The 15,252-nt window shown below is 44.8% G+C and overlaps 1 protein-coding gene across 12 annotated transcripts in view; it reads right to left on the bottom strand.

Moving 5' to 3' along the window:
• Positions 1–509: 509 nt before the first annotated feature.
• Positions 510–15,252, bottom strand: part of LOC122065103 (cell division cycle 20.1, cofactor of APC complex-like) — a 29,409-nt gene continuing 14,666 nt past the window's right edge. Inside the window, exons 7-10 of one of the 12 annotated variants that reach the window (XR_006135910.1) lie at positions 2,436–2,553; positions 1,814–2,325; positions 1,528–1,668; positions 510–967 (exon numbers count right to left, since the gene is read on the bottom strand). The gene's annotated coding sequence lies outside the window, so the exon portion shown is untranslated. Of the gene's footprint in view, positions 968–1,527; positions 1,669–1,764; positions 2,326–2,435; positions 2,554–15,252 lie in introns of those variants that run through there. The other 11 variants (XR_006135912.1, XR_006135913.1, XR_006135916.1 and 8 more) reach the window with 11 other exon arrangements.

Below are 15,252 nucleotides of genomic sequence, written 5' to 3'. Positions count from 1 at the left end.
CACCTCAATGCATTTTGAGGAGAACCAGGTAGCTTTGGGTTCAAGTGGCATTTCACCCATCATTAAATCTTCAGCAACAAAGGTTTTTTTTTTTATCTTCTCGATCGGTACCTCTTCAGCAACTTTAAGTTCGGAAAAGACCCCTTCCATTTTCAGTTCTTGATATGAAATGGAAATGGTACCTTTTTTTTTTTGGGTAAATGGAAATGGTACTTCTTACTTGCTTAATATCACTAATTCATAGTGGATGAGACAAAACCCATCAGGTAGGTTGCACGGAAGAGAGGATTGTATGTTGCCTCATTTGGTTTTAAACCCATTCTCAAACATGTCTTCACATAATTCAAAAGCTCTAGTTAATTCTGCCTTAACACAACCATCATATATCCAAAATTATATTCTGATGTTTCCAGCTTCAACTCCTTATTCAGCATCAAGTCCCACAAGTTTAAAGCTTCCTAAAAATCGCCCCTTCTTTAGCATTGGAAAAATTGTTAAGTAATAAAATCTGAAGAAAAATTGTTTCATACCATTTCAATAATGAACTTAGCAACATTCCAAGTTCTATGCACTTTACAGAAAACTTGAATAAGTATTAGTGTTTGCTAAAAGCTCTTTAACCAATGCTTTATGCAGCTGCACAGCTTTAACCACACAAACAAAATGTAGGAGTGAAGTAAACCTCAAAATCAATTAAACAATCTTCCTGGAGACATCAACACCAGCACCAACTATATATTTTTAAAAATTTGCATCCAGCCCCCTCCCTAGAAACTTTACTGGAGTGACATCAATTTTTTATGTAACTCCGCATCTCTGGGCAGTACCCTCAAGATGTCCTGGAATGATACAATTATTTCCAGTGGTATCCTGTAGAAAAGGTTCAAAAGAAGGAACAATCACGAGCACATTATCATACCTCTGAATGACACCCATTGCACCGACACTCTTTCCTTCCTTGATGTACCTATCAAGACCCAAGAAAGTAAAAAGAATGTGCTTTAGCACGCCCAAGAATGCATCTTAGAGATTCAGTTTAAAGCAACTCTGTGAGCTAGTAAGTGGTCTTTTTTAGCGGTATTATTCCCTATAACATAGCCAAGTCAGAGGACAGCAGAGCAGCAGTAGGGAAGAAGGGTTTTGATCTGTGCGCCGAATCTTGTGTTTCGAGGTTGTGTCGAAATGAAGCTCACGATCTCTTAGTGATCAGTGATCCTGAATGGACTCTAAAGAGGCTGGGTAACCTGTAGGTAATTTTCAGCAGATGAACTGAGTAAGCTAATGCTACCTTGTTGTTTCTCCTATGTGTCGAGAAGGATAAGAGAAGAGCCTTTCAGGCCAAAGAAGCTTATATCAATGATCATAATGGGAAAAAAGTCATATGTAAAGGTGGATGTCTAACGCGAGCTTCAACTATTGTTCAAATTAGGGGGGGGGGGTGACATTCTTCCAAATTTTTGTATGTAAACCAAGAACCAAACCTGAAAGTACATAACAAATTTCAATTTAGAATGCTTGAGTTCTCACCCTTCTTTGGCACGTATTATACCATCATTACTTGAAAGGTTCCTTGCTGCCAACCACGTGATAAATTTAGGAGGCAGATCTCTGTTGAAGGGGTTGACGTTAACACTAACAGATTCATTAACATATGGAGTCGCCCTCCCACTGAGAAATGAATTCGAGTGGTTCATTCGAATCCCACTGAAGATACCTCTTTACTCCTATTCTCATTATTCTAGCTGCTATCATACAAGATCATGATTGTAGCAAGAAAGAAGGAAAATCAATGATTTTAAGGAGGGGAACTTACACTGGATTTGTTCTTCAACTACTCACTTCGGAAGCATACATGTGTATCTTGATTCAGACATTCTGTAATGAAGTCCAACAATTCACTATAGTTAACTGGATTATACTATAATGACTTGTCTTTGGACTTGACAAACAAACTTTATGGGAAGAACCACTAAATCATCCAATGATCATGTACAGACTTCTCATGAATAGAATCATATCATTGATTCTTATCCCCAAAAAAAACGGGAAAGAAAAAGAAGCACAGCATCATTTCCGCCAATCAATAAGTAATTTTTCTCCAATTTTTTTCATGCTGTCAAGCTACCACGTAACCAGCTTTTGAGGACCCCAGGGAAACTATTCTCTCCCTTAAAAATGGTTGGTAGATGCTCCCTTGACGCAGTTTTACTAATGCTGCTGTCGCATGGACTAATGGTACTTCTGTTAGGGCCTGGTTCTTAGAATTTCTGGGTGAAGATGACGACGATAATGATCCTCCTTGGGTTCTGTCCCTGACAGACAATTCTTTTTTTTTTGGCCAATATGGATAAGGAAGAACAAAATTTAATAAACAGAGAAGTAACTCAGAACAGAAGAAAAACAGAGATAAGTAATTCAGCACAGATGAAACGTACTGGTAATCAATCCCACAGTGATGACACGGGCCTTGCTCTCCCATCCATATTTGTCAAGGCGCCAGGGAGAACCAAGGGCTGCCTAAGCGCTTAGGTGACAAGGTGCCTAAGTGTATACCTTATACCATAAAAAAATAAACATTAAGCCACATCAGGTAATCCAAAATCAATATTAAGTGACATCAAATCATAAAAAAATCAACATTATCGCCCTCTGGAACCATGAACTGAACTGAACCATGACCCCTCCCCCTCCGGCCTCCTCTCCAATCCTATCAGCTGTAACCCTGAACCTGCCCCCACCGCCTCCTCCTCCTCCTCCCCCCCCCCCCCCCAATTGTCCGTCCTTGGAACACTGACATCTCCTCACCCTCTGCCTCCCCCTCCCTCCCTCCACCGGCCACTCCTTATTCTCCCATCCACCTTCTTCTCTCAATTCCATACCTGTTGGGCTCTGTCTGCTTGGACTTCTAGACTGAAATCCTCAAGTGGAGCAACTGTGTTGTTGGCTTCTTTCTTGGCAGCTGACCCCCTTTCTCTATTGTCAAGAATTCCCTCCTCAATCAATGGAAACCTGCTGGAACCCTTTCTACCTTTATGCTGGAAATGGCACCTTTATTTTCGTTTTTACCCTAGATAAATCTGCTGCCTTGGACGGTGGTCCTTGGTTTGTTGGGAAGAAACCGATATTCCTGGTCCAGTGGGATGAGTTCACTTCCTTCAATAGATCGGAGTTTTCCTCTATTCCACTGTGGGTCATCTTCCCCTTCACTTTTGGTGCCCCAAAGGTCTGAGCTTGATTGGATCCATCATCGGCAAACCCCTCTACTCGGACAAGCGAACTAAGTTAATGGATCGTCTGTCCTTTGCAAGAATTTGCATTGAGGTTCAAGCGGACCAGATTTTGCCCTCCTCGGTGACTATCATTGATGGTAAAGGCCATTCCTTCACACAAGAGGTGAAATACGCGACTGGCTCCCCCCTGTTTGCACTCTTTGTAAGAGCTTTGGGCACTCCATGGCTCACTGCTCCAAAAATCAACTGCCTGATCGCCTGCATGCCTCGACTGGGATGCACACACTGCCTCAAGCCTCGACTGTAGAAGATTTCACCGTCCAAAGAAACAGAAAAAAGAAATAATAGCAAAAATGGCTTGAATATGAATTCCCAAGATCTCAGTCAGCCCTCACCGGAGCTGGCTGCTACTCGCTCTTCCGAGAACCTCAATGCTCGGACCGATGGACCTTCGATGCCTCTTGTGACCGCTAGTAAAACTCACTTCTCGGATCTCTAGCTGTCCAGGCTGGACACGAAACCTCTTCTGTTTTGCTCAACTTTCTTGTAACCCCTGTTGTCTTCTCTGCCACCCCTCCTTCCTATCCCCAATACTTTCCTCTCCCTTGCTAATCCCTCTGCTTCCTCCAACGCACCTCTCTCTGTTTTTTCCTCTTCTGATATTTCTAATCCATCCTCAAACCATCCTGAACCGGGTTCCCTCTTCTTTCCTTTGGACCAATTCTTACCAGTTCAATTGCTGAACAAATTCTCTAAGTTCCCCTCAGACCATCCTCTGTTTTTGGGTAAATTTATTTAACACTTCCACCTTAAACCGACCCTCCTATCGATATGCTTCCTAACCCGATAGCTCCACCTTCCTCGCCCGACACCCTGCTACAAGTCGTTGGCTCTCCTGGCATCTTTGCCAGCTGCCCCCTTCCTTGAATGCTTCATTGCCCCTGTCGATTATCACTGTCGGCCCTCCCGGTGGCCAAGGTTTGTTGGATCACTCTACCCCTCTCGTAGCTTTGGCCTTAGAAGGCCCCGCCGCCACCGCTGCTCCTTTGTCGGACCGCTTGGTCCTTCTTCAGCCTACCAATTGCCATCAATAACTGCTCTTGAGCTAGCCGATTCCACAGATGTGCTGTCACTATTAGCTAATTCAGCCCCTTTGGCTGACATTTCTGAAGTGACTACTGTCTCTATGGAAGACCCCATTGAGTTGGAATTGCGACAAGATACTTCTAGAATTGCTACTGCCGATTGCATTGACCCCAATACTTCCCTTAACCTTGTTAACACCATCCCTCTACCTGAACGACATGCCTCCCCTTCCTTATCCCCTCCCCTGGTGAACCCCTCCAAAAAGAAGGAAAAAGCCTCCACCTCCTCTAGGTCTAAAGCTAATCCTTAATCCACCACCTCTCTTGTCATTGGGTACACCCGTCGATCCACACCAAAAAGGCTTTCCTCTTCCACCAGAGCCCCATCCTGCTCTTCGGAGCACTTGTTGCCCTACCCTTCCCAATTATAATGATCCCCTAGACCGTTTGGAATGTTCGAGGCCTCAATTCCTTGTCCAAACAAGCCGACTTTCGTTCCCGTATTCATTCCTCTCTAATCTCTGTTGTCTCCTTGAAACTAGAGTTCTTGAGCCTTATGCCCAGCGTATCATTTCCTCTATAGCCCCGTCCTGGTCCCACATCTCTAATTATCTTTATAGTCTAAATGGCAGAATCTGGGTCCTTTGGGACCCCAGCTCTCTCCTCATCACTGCCCAATCCATTCACCTTTCCATTTCCCATCCCTCTGGAACCCACATTTGCTTTCTCTCCATCATCTATACCCATAACCTTGCCACTCGTCGGCTTCCCCTTTGGGCAGAGCTCCGTTCCTTTAGCCACTTCACGGGTTCCAGCCCTTGGGACATTATTAGAGACTTCAATGTTATCCGGTTCAGTCATGAGAAACATGGGGGAACCCTATTGACCATCATGCAGTCGATCCCTTTAATGATTGCATCGATGACCTTAGCCTTAGTGATCTCAGATGGTCTGGAGTAAAGTTCTCCTGGCAATATAGAAGATTTGGTAATTCGTGTGGCCTGTAAATTAGATAGAGCCCTCGTCAAAATCTTGGCTTGATTCCTTTCCATCCTCTCATACCTGCTTTGAGCTCCCTGGAATCTCTTATCATAGCCCGATCTCCATCCATGTCCTCCCCTTCAGTTTCTTCGGTCCTAAGCCCTTCAAATTCTTTGATATATGGGTCTCCCACCTTGATTTTTATTCTTTAGTGAGAGATGCTTGGAACATCCCAATCAACCCTTCCCTTTCCCCCCTCCTTATGTTGGCCAAGAAGCTCAAGAATGTCAAAGCCTCTCTTAAGTTTTGGAATTCTTCTACCTTTGGTAATATCTCCTCTCGGGTCTCCTCCTGCCGTGACAAGCTTCTCTCCATCCAAGCCAGAATCCAGACTGATCTCCTCAATCCCAACCTTGCTTCTGATGAGAAATCTATTGCTTCGGAGCTCTCCATTCTCCTTGCTCAAGAGGAAAGCTTTCTCTGCCAGAAAGCTCGCATTAAGTGGTTGGACCTGGGTGACTCGAACACTGCTTTCTTTCATAGATCCTTAAAGGCTCGAAACAATGCGAACTCCATCCCTAGGCTTATCTCTTCCTCTGGCATTGAGATTCTTAACCCGATGCCATCAAAGCTGAAGTTGTTTCTCACTTCCAGGGCATCTTCCTTCTCCCCTCTTTTGTTCCCCTCCCCCCATCCCTCACCTTCTTCTCAACAAATTTAACCCGAATGATTTTCTCCCTTGCCTTTAGTTTATTCCTTCTGATGAGGAAATCCTGTCGGCCATCCCTTCTCACAAAGCTAATAAAGCTCCTGGCCGGGATGGTTTCAGTATGGGCTTCTTCTCCTCCTGCTGGAATATTGTCCGACAGGACTTTATCCTTGCTATCCAGAGCTTCTTCCTCAACCCCAACCAGATTAGTGGAGTCAATCATACCTTCTTCTGCCTCATCTCCAAAAAAGAGGGTGTGATTTCTATGAATGACTTCAGGCCTATCTCTCTCTGTAACCCCCTCTATAAATTTATGCCCAAAATTCTATCCAATCGAATTCAAAAAGTCATTGATAGCCTGGTCAGCCCTAACTAATCTACCTTTATTGCTGGTAACAGCATTGGTGACAACATCATGCTCTGTCATAAGATTGTCCGGGGTTTCAATTGCAAATCTCATTCTTTAACTGCTCTTCTCAAAATTGACATCCACAAGGCGTTTGACACCCTGAGCTAGGAATTCATCTCCAAAGTCCTTCTCACCATGTCCCTTCCCCCCTCCTTTGTCCACTGGATCCACTCCTGTATTTCCTCTCCTAAGTTCTCTGTTCTTGTCAATGGTAGCCCTGCTGGCTATTTTCCCTCTAGGAGAGGAATCAGGCAGGGTTTCCCTCTCTCTCCCTTTCCCTTGAAGTTCTGTCCAGATCCATCCAATCCACTATGGACCTTCATCTCATCTCTCCTATCCCCAAATATAAATCCCATCTTCTCACCTATCTCGCATTTGCTGATGATATCATGATCTTCTCCAAAGTTGACCCCCTCTCCATTTCCACCATTATAGAGGCTCTCCGTTTATTTGAGAATCTCTCTAGCCTCCATATAAATATGCTCAAATCAAACTCTTTCTTTCTGGGGTTCCCCCTCAAACTCAGGCCCATCTTCTTGACATTACAGAATTCTCATTGGGTTCTTTACATATTAAATATCTTGGTCTCCCTCTCATCTCTCACCAGGCTCTCCTCCCATCATTACTCCCCCATTCTAGACCTCCTGAGAAAGAAGCTTTAGCTCTGAAAAGGAAAGCTACTCTTCTATGCTAAACGTCTAACCCTCATCCGTTCGGTGCTCCATTCTATGTATCTTTATTGGTCTGGTGTTTTCTCTCCGTGCTTTCACCACTAAGACCATTGAAGAGATCTTCTGCTCCTTCCTCTGGAAAGGATCTGATTCCTCTAGATTTCTCCACCCTCTCAGTTGGGACAAAGTCTGTCTTCCCAAAGCCGAAGGTGGCCTTAACATTAGAAGAATCAAGGATATCAATTATGTGGGTCTTCTTAAACTCATTTGAAGAATTGCGTCCAAACAGAAAGGCATCTGGGTAGACTGGATTCACTCCTATCTGCTCAAGCACCACTCCTTTTGGACTATCCCAATCCCTCCTGATAGTTCCTGGATATGGAGGAATATTCTCTCTTAGGCCCTTGGCCCTCAAGGTCATTTCCTTCTCCATTGGTAATGGTCAGGTCACTTCCCTTTAGATGAACCCCTAGCAACCGGCTAGTATCCTCTCCTACTTGGTGTCTCCTAGAATCATCTACTCCTCTGGCATCCCCAAGTCTACTCCCGTTTCCTATATCCTGTCCCATCTTGGTTAGTCCCCTTCCCCGTCCCCTCCCCCCTCCTTGATCTCTAGTCCTCCCTCCCTCCTCTTCCTCTTGGCTATAGGGGTAGAGATGACAAATGTATCTGGCAACCCTCATCTAATGAGATTTTCTCTTCTGCCTCTGCTTGGTCCTTTGTCAGGTCCTCGGGTCCTGTGGTTCCTTAGCATAACGTTGTATGGTTCAAGGGCCACATCCCCCATCACAACTTCACTTTCTAGATATGCCTTTCCAACTATCTCCTTACCCAAGCCTTCCTCATCCACCGCCATATCCCTATTCCCCCATTCTGTTGTCTCTGCCTCCATAATTCGGAGAACATCTCTCATCTCTTCTTCTCCTACCCCTTCTCCTCGGTATAGAAATTGGTTCTCTCTAAATGTTGACCCTCTGCTAGACCTATCCTCCCCTTTGACAGAGAATGGATATGGATTGACATAACCTTTTCGGGATCCTATATTTGCGATACCACTGGAAAGCTTGTGTTCTCTGCTACCATAAATCATATCTGGATGGAGCGTAACATCCGTAGATGGACTTCTAACTCTCGCTCTTTGGGAAAGATTTGGAAAGCCATCTACTTTGATGTTACCTCCAAAATCCACTCCCTCCACTACAGACCCGTCCCTAGGTCCAATAGGAATAGACATATTATAGCCTCCTGGAATCTCCACATTGACACTATACCCCCATCTTGACCCAGCCTCCCCTGCTTGCTGCCCCCCGCCCCCTTGATCATGGTTTTTCTTTTTCTTGGGCTTGATCTAGTTGGCTGGCTTTCAGGCTGTAGTTCTCTTAATTTTGAGCTTATGATGGTTCTCTCTTGGTTCTGATTTGTTTTTTCGTTTTGTTTGGCTTGCCATGCCTAGGCCTCGCCCACCTTTTCTCCACCCTTGTATATTCTTCCCTGCTTGGTAATGAATTTATTTATTCATCCCAAAAAAAAAAAAAATCAACATTAAGTTATAAAAACACAACATTTAGAGAAATGCTCTTATTCTATGATAAGTTTGACTGGTCAAATGATTTTATTTTTACATGAACTTTTTGTATTAGGCATAACACAAAACTAACTTTCCAATATATCTTAGATTATTTAAATCTGATTTGTAATGACAAATTGACGTTCCAGTCAAACTTATTATGAAAAATTAATGTTCCAGTTAAACTTATTTTAAGTGCGTGACTGTTGTTAAAATCGCCTGAATGAAAATAATTTTATGGACACCAAAACAAAAGGTTGTTGTTATAATAATAAGTTTTATGGGTTTTAAGGAAAATGTCAAATACCAAACGAACCCTAAGCGGTCTAATGGTCTTTGTAATTCTCTAGAACCTTCTCTCCATTGTTATAAATAAAGAGGGCTAGTGTCATATTAGACACAAGTCATTACCCCATCCAACATAGTGTCAGAGCCATAGGATCCGAAACCCTAAGGGCTCTCCCTTTTCTCCATCTCTTTGCCTCTTTCTTATTTCTTTCTCTCTCTCCCAGTGCCTTCTTCAACTGTGCCTCCCTCCATCTATCTTTATCTGTTTCTCTCTCGTGATGGGAGCTTCTTAAACCACCAAGAGGGTTTTTAGCCTCCATCCATCCTTCTCCTGGGCTCTCAACTCTCTTCTACAATGATCTGAGAGACCCCATAACCTTTTTTTATCACTTTTTTAGGGTTTTCTCCCTGAAATCATTTTTTCATTGCCAGGATACTTTTTCCCCGCTCGATGCTCCAATCGTCTTGATGTTTATTGCGATTGGTGCCCCTTATCCTTGTAGTGGTATGTACAGACCACTTTTTTGTTTAAGGTCTCTGTTCTAGAGCTGTCCCTAAAATCATTTTCTTATGGTTTTACCCTTTATCAATTTTTTGGGTTTTCTAGCTTTTACTGGTCATTTTGGTGCTTTCTCTATCTCCGGCTAGTGTCGCTTCTATTCGCACAGCACCCTTGAATAGCAAACATGTCTACCAGCTCATCTACTTCTACTGACGGAGACACCATGACTCTTCTTACCTTTCCTTCTTATGCTATCAAAGCTCAATGGCATAAACTACCTTATGTGGTCACGCTCAGTTTGCATCTCCATCAAGTCCCGTGGCTATTACAGGTACCTCACTGAAACCACGAAGTGTCCGACCACCGGTCTTGAGATTGACAAGTGGGAGTGTGCCAACTCTATGGTTATGGCCTTCCTTGTCAACTCCATGTTGCCACAGCCTTCGTGTGGCTATCTTCTCCTTGACTCCACTGTGAAGATCTGGAAGTCTGTCCAGGATATCTATTCCTAGGCAAGGAATGATGCTCAGATCTTAGAGCTTCGCCAAAAGGTTCGTGATCTGAGGCAGAGAGGGCTCACTCTATCACAGTACTACTATAAGTTGTGGACACCATGGACTAAGTTGGATTTCTATGAGGAGTATACTCTTCCACCCCTGAAGAGCCAGAGGACAAAATCAGGGTTTATATAACTTTCTGACAGGTCTGAATATGGAGTTTGATCAGTTGCGGTCCTAGGTTTTGAGTCGTACCCCCTTTCCTACCTTAGATAAAGCATATACTGTGATCCAACTTGAGGACAATCGACGTACCACTATGCTTCCACAGTAAGCCACCACTCTTACTGAGAGATCTGCACTTGTCTCTGGCACTCAGTCCCTTAGTGCAGCCCCACAGTCTGGTGGCTCCTCTATCAAGACTCCAGTGAAGTGTGATTACTATGGGAAGGAGCATCACACCAAGGAGCAACTGCTTACTGTCCCAATTACTGAGGTTGAGCCGTCAAAGATTGTTCAGCTCGGAGCATTGTAAAGCTCCCAACGTCACGATGAAATTCTGAACTTCCTCGATGAAAACTCTGATATTTTTACGTGGAAGACTTCTGATATGGCAGGCATCTCAAGGGTCGTAGCCGAGCACAGTCTAGATTCAAGCCTGTACAGTAGAGGCACAGGAACTTTACGATTGAGCGGAACACCATCATTAATGAGGAGGTTGACAAACTCCTAGCTGCAGGATTTGTGAGGGAAGTAAAATACCCAACTTGGCTAGCCAATGTAGTCATAGTCCCGAAGTCTAATGGGAGGTGGAGGATTTGCATAGACTACGGTGACCTGAACAAAGCCGATCCCAAGGACTGCTATCCCTTGCCTAAGATCGACTCCCTTATAGACTCAACTGCAGGCCACGAGATGCTAACCTTCATGGATGCATACTCCGGTTATAACTAGATAAAGATGAAGGTGGAAAAGATGAGGAGAAAACCACGTTCCTCACCACTCAGGGCAACTACTACTATATTGCAATGCCTTTGGCCTTAAGAATGCAGAAGCCACTAGATAAAGATGAAGGTGGAAAAGATGAGGAGAAAACCACGTTCCTCACCACTCAGGGCAACTACTACTATATTGCAATGCCTTTGGCCTTAAGAATGCAGAAGCCACGTAGCAAAGGATGGTGAATACAATGTTCGAAAGCCAGATCGGAAGAAACATGGACGTCTACGTCAATGACATGCTAGTCAAGAGTGCAAAAGGCACTAATTATGTGTTAGATTTGAAGAAAGCCTTTGATGTCCTACGGCAAAACTAGATGAGGCTGAATCCTACCAAGTGTGCATTTGGGGTGACCTCTGGGATGTTCTTGGGCTTCCTTGTATCGCAAAGGGGAATAGAAGCAAACCCCTCAAAAATTGAGGCCATTCAAGAAATACACCCACCAAGAAACATCCGCGAAGTTCAGAAGCTAACAGGGTGTCTGGCCGCACTGAACAGATTTCTATCCCAAGCCGGAGACAAATGTCTTCCCTTCTTCAAGCTATTGAAAGGAGGAAAAGGACACCAATAATTTTTCTGAACGGATGAATACGAAGCGGCTTTTGAAGAAGTCAAAGCCTACCTGACCAGGCCTCCTCTGCTAAGCCAACCAAAGCCAGGAAAGGTACTACAACTTTATCTTGCTACATTCACGGTAGCTGTTAGCGCTCTCATAAAAGAAGAGGGAAAGACCCAGATGTGCTCCTCGACGCAGAAACACGGTACCCGGGAATTGAAAAGTTTGTATTAGCATTGGTCATGGCAGCCAGAAAGCTGAGGCCTTACTTCCAAGCACATACCATAGCTGTATTGACAGATCAGCCACTGAGGAGGTCACTTCACAGTCTTAGCATAGCAGGACGGATGGTGAGCTGGGCTGTCGAGCTAAGTGAGCATAATATTGAGTTCCAACTAAGGAGTGCAATCGAGGGCCAAGCACTGGCAGATTTCTTGGTAGAATGCACACAGACAGAGGAATCAGGGGCAGAGGTCGAACCGAGTAGAAAGTGGAAGCTCTTTATCGATGGTTCCAGCACCTCAATAGGGAGCGACACAGGACTTATGCTACAAAGTCCAGAGGAATTCACGACACAGTATGCCCTTAGATTTGTGTTCCCCTTAAAAACAATGAAGCAAAAGCAATAATAGCAGATGACCTGGTCACCCATAATGACTCACAGCTGATTGTGAACTAGGTCAATGGGCAATATGAGGCCAAAGAAGAAAGAAGGGTCAAATATATGAAAGAAGCTTGTCATCTAATTACCAGCTTCAACACGTTCGTAATGGTATGAGTTCCGCAAGAAGAAAATACAATGGCAGATGCCCTCTCAAACTGGCTACAACGGAACTCAATGACTGTGTAAGCTCGGTATACTTTGAAGTATAAGAAAAACCTACCTAAAAGCAAGGAGTGATGTGTAGCAATATGCTGCCAGCCGAGCCGAGCTAGATGGACCTTATTACAGACTATTTACGAGACGAACATCTCCCAGGAGATCAGACAGAGGCAATAGTAGTTAAGAGGAGAGCAGCTAACTACACCCTCCAAGGAGTGCTGTACAAAAGGGCAATATCTTGGCCTCTACTGAAGCGCCTACCACCAAACCGAGCTGAAGAGACGCTTCGGGAGGTTCATAAAGGAATTTACAGAGGCCACATAGGAGGAAGGGCACTGGCCTATAATGTTTTGCACAAAGGATTCTACTGGCCAAAGATACAGCAAAATGCAATGAAGTACGATCGGTGATGCTTTAAATGTCAAGTATATGCCCCAATACTATACATCCTAGCTACAGAACTTATCTCCATAATCTGCTCGGTCCCATTCGTAATGTGGGAAATGGATATCCTAAGACAGTTCAAGAAAGGTAAGGGCGGTGTCCAGTTCTTGATTGTTGCTATTGACTACTTCACTAAGGGGGTGGAAGTGCATCCCTTCGCAAAAAACACTGAGCAGGAAGTAGAAAAGTTAGTAAGAGATGACGTCATATAGAGCTACGGTGTCTCAAAAGTACTGATGAAGGACAATAGGTGACAATTCGACAATCAGAAATTTAGGCTCTTCTGCAGCAACTTTAACATTGATTTCCAAAATCCACAATCAAATGGCCAAGCAGAAAAGGCCAACCACATACTTTTGGATGGAATTAAGAAGAGGCTAGACCGGGAGAAGTAGAACTGGGCCAACTAGCTACTCAGTGTACTTTGGGCATATCATACCTCAGCACAGATCCCTATAAAGGGAACACCATTCCGATTGGCATACGAGACTAAAGCCTTAACCTCTGTGGAGGTGACCCAAGCTTCGTTTCTATCAACAGTGCTCTTGATGCATCAGAGAATGAGGCAGGGCTCAAAGCAAACATCGACTTCATAGACGAAGTTCGAGAAGAAGCTCTAGTGCGAAATGAAACCTACAAGTAAAAAGTGCGGCAGTATCACAACCGAAAGGTTCGGTAACGAGGATTTATAGTAGGCGACATGGTCCTTAGAAACGTAGTTGCAGCAGACCCAAGAAGTGAAGGCAAGTTAAGTGCGAACTGGGAAGGCCCTTACATAGTCTCCACAGTGGTTTACCCCGGTACTTACCACTTGCAAACTCAGGGGGTACAGCTATACCAAGAGCATGGAATGTCGAAAATCTTAAAAAAATTTACCAGTAGATCACATTGAAGTCCCGTACCACCGGGCGTTAGTCTTATAGATTTTATATTCTCAACACAGTTTTCATATTTCAATTATTCAATTTCATTCATGAAGCGGATTGGACTCTATTTTGAAGCAATGTATACAAATACATGCCACATATCAATAAATGAAGAATCTTCTCTTAAATATTCAGCTTATTAAGACCGAACCTCTTAAGACCGGGGCTCCAGCTTGGAAACATCTAAGACCGAGCCCCAGCTCAGCACTACCAAGACCAAACTCAGGTTTGGCACCTCAAGACCTTAATGTCAAGGCATTAAGACCGAGCTCTAGCTTGACACCTCTTAAGATCGAGCCCCACCTCAGCACTACTGAGACCAAACTCAGGTTTGGCACCTCAAGACCTTAACATTTAAGGCATTAAGATCGAGCTCTAGCTCGGCACCTCTAAAGACTGAGCTCCAGCTTGGCACCCATTAAGACCGAGCTCTAGCTCAGCACCTCTTAAATCCGAGCCCCCAGCTCGGCACTACCAAGACTAAACTCAGGTTTAGCACCTCAAGACCTTAACATCTAGGGCATTAAGACCGAGCTCTAGCTCGGCACCTATTAAGACCGAGCCCCAGCTCGGTACTACCAAGACCAAACTCAGGTTTGGCATCTCAAAACCTTAACATCTAAGGCATCAAGACCGAGCTCCAGCTCGGCACATCTTAAGACTGAGCTCTAGCTTGGCACCTTTTAAGACCGAGCCCCAGCTCGGTATTACCAAGACCAAACCTAGGTTTGGCACCTCAAGACCTTAACATCTAAGGCATTAAGACCGAGCTCTAGCTCGGCACCTCTTAAGACAGAGCTCTAGCTCGGCACCTCTTAAGATCGAGACCCAGCTCAGCACTACCAAGACCAAACTCAGGTTTGGCACCTCAAGACCTTAACATCTAAGGCATTGAGACCGAGCCCCAACTCGGCACTACCAAAACCAAACCCAGGTTTGGCACCTCGAGACCTTAACATCTAAAGCAATTAAGACCGAGCTCTAGCTCGGCAACGTCTAAGACCGAGCCCCAGCTCGACAAGGTCTACCCAGGTTCGGCAGCTCAAGACCTTAACATCTAAGGCATCAAGACCGAGATCATCTCAGCGGTCAGTATTTAAAACATCAAGGTGAACCCAGAAGAGAGAAAAGTAGAGGATACTTACATCACCCATCCGAATGTAAATTTGATCCGCGAAGTCAACGTCAGATAACTTCTTCACGTAGGTAATGTCCCTCTTGGGATAGCTTCGGCTACACCAGACCCGAGCAGTGTTGGGGTCCAGCACGGTGCCGATCTCCATCAGGTCCCCCCATGGATCCATGGGTTGCTTCCCCGTCTGAGCCACCTTGGGGGGCTACCTTGCTGCACGTCATCGATGGGCGAGCGCCTCCTCTTCTGGCCATCCGGGCCCACAGTGGCTCGGTCCGATGTATCGGTCTGCCCAGGCCCCTTTACTCCTAGTACCATGGCTCTTTGCCCTTGAGCGAGCCCAGAGTCCCATGCTGAGTTGAGTATTAGAGGGGCAGGGGTATCTCTTTTCCGGGCTTGCTCCCTATGGTGAGACAAGGCCTTGTTACCTATA

This window comes from Macadamia integrifolia, unplaced genomic scaffold (genome assembly GCF_013358625.1).
Source record: "Macadamia integrifolia cultivar HAES 741 unplaced genomic scaffold, SCU_Mint_v3 scaffold188, whole genome shotgun sequence".
Classification (NCBI taxonomy): domain Eukaryota; kingdom Viridiplantae; phylum Streptophyta; class Magnoliopsida; order Proteales; family Proteaceae; genus Macadamia; species Macadamia integrifolia.
Note: the sequence above shows the minus strand (reverse complement) of the source record. Positions and strands in the feature narration are given on the sequence as shown.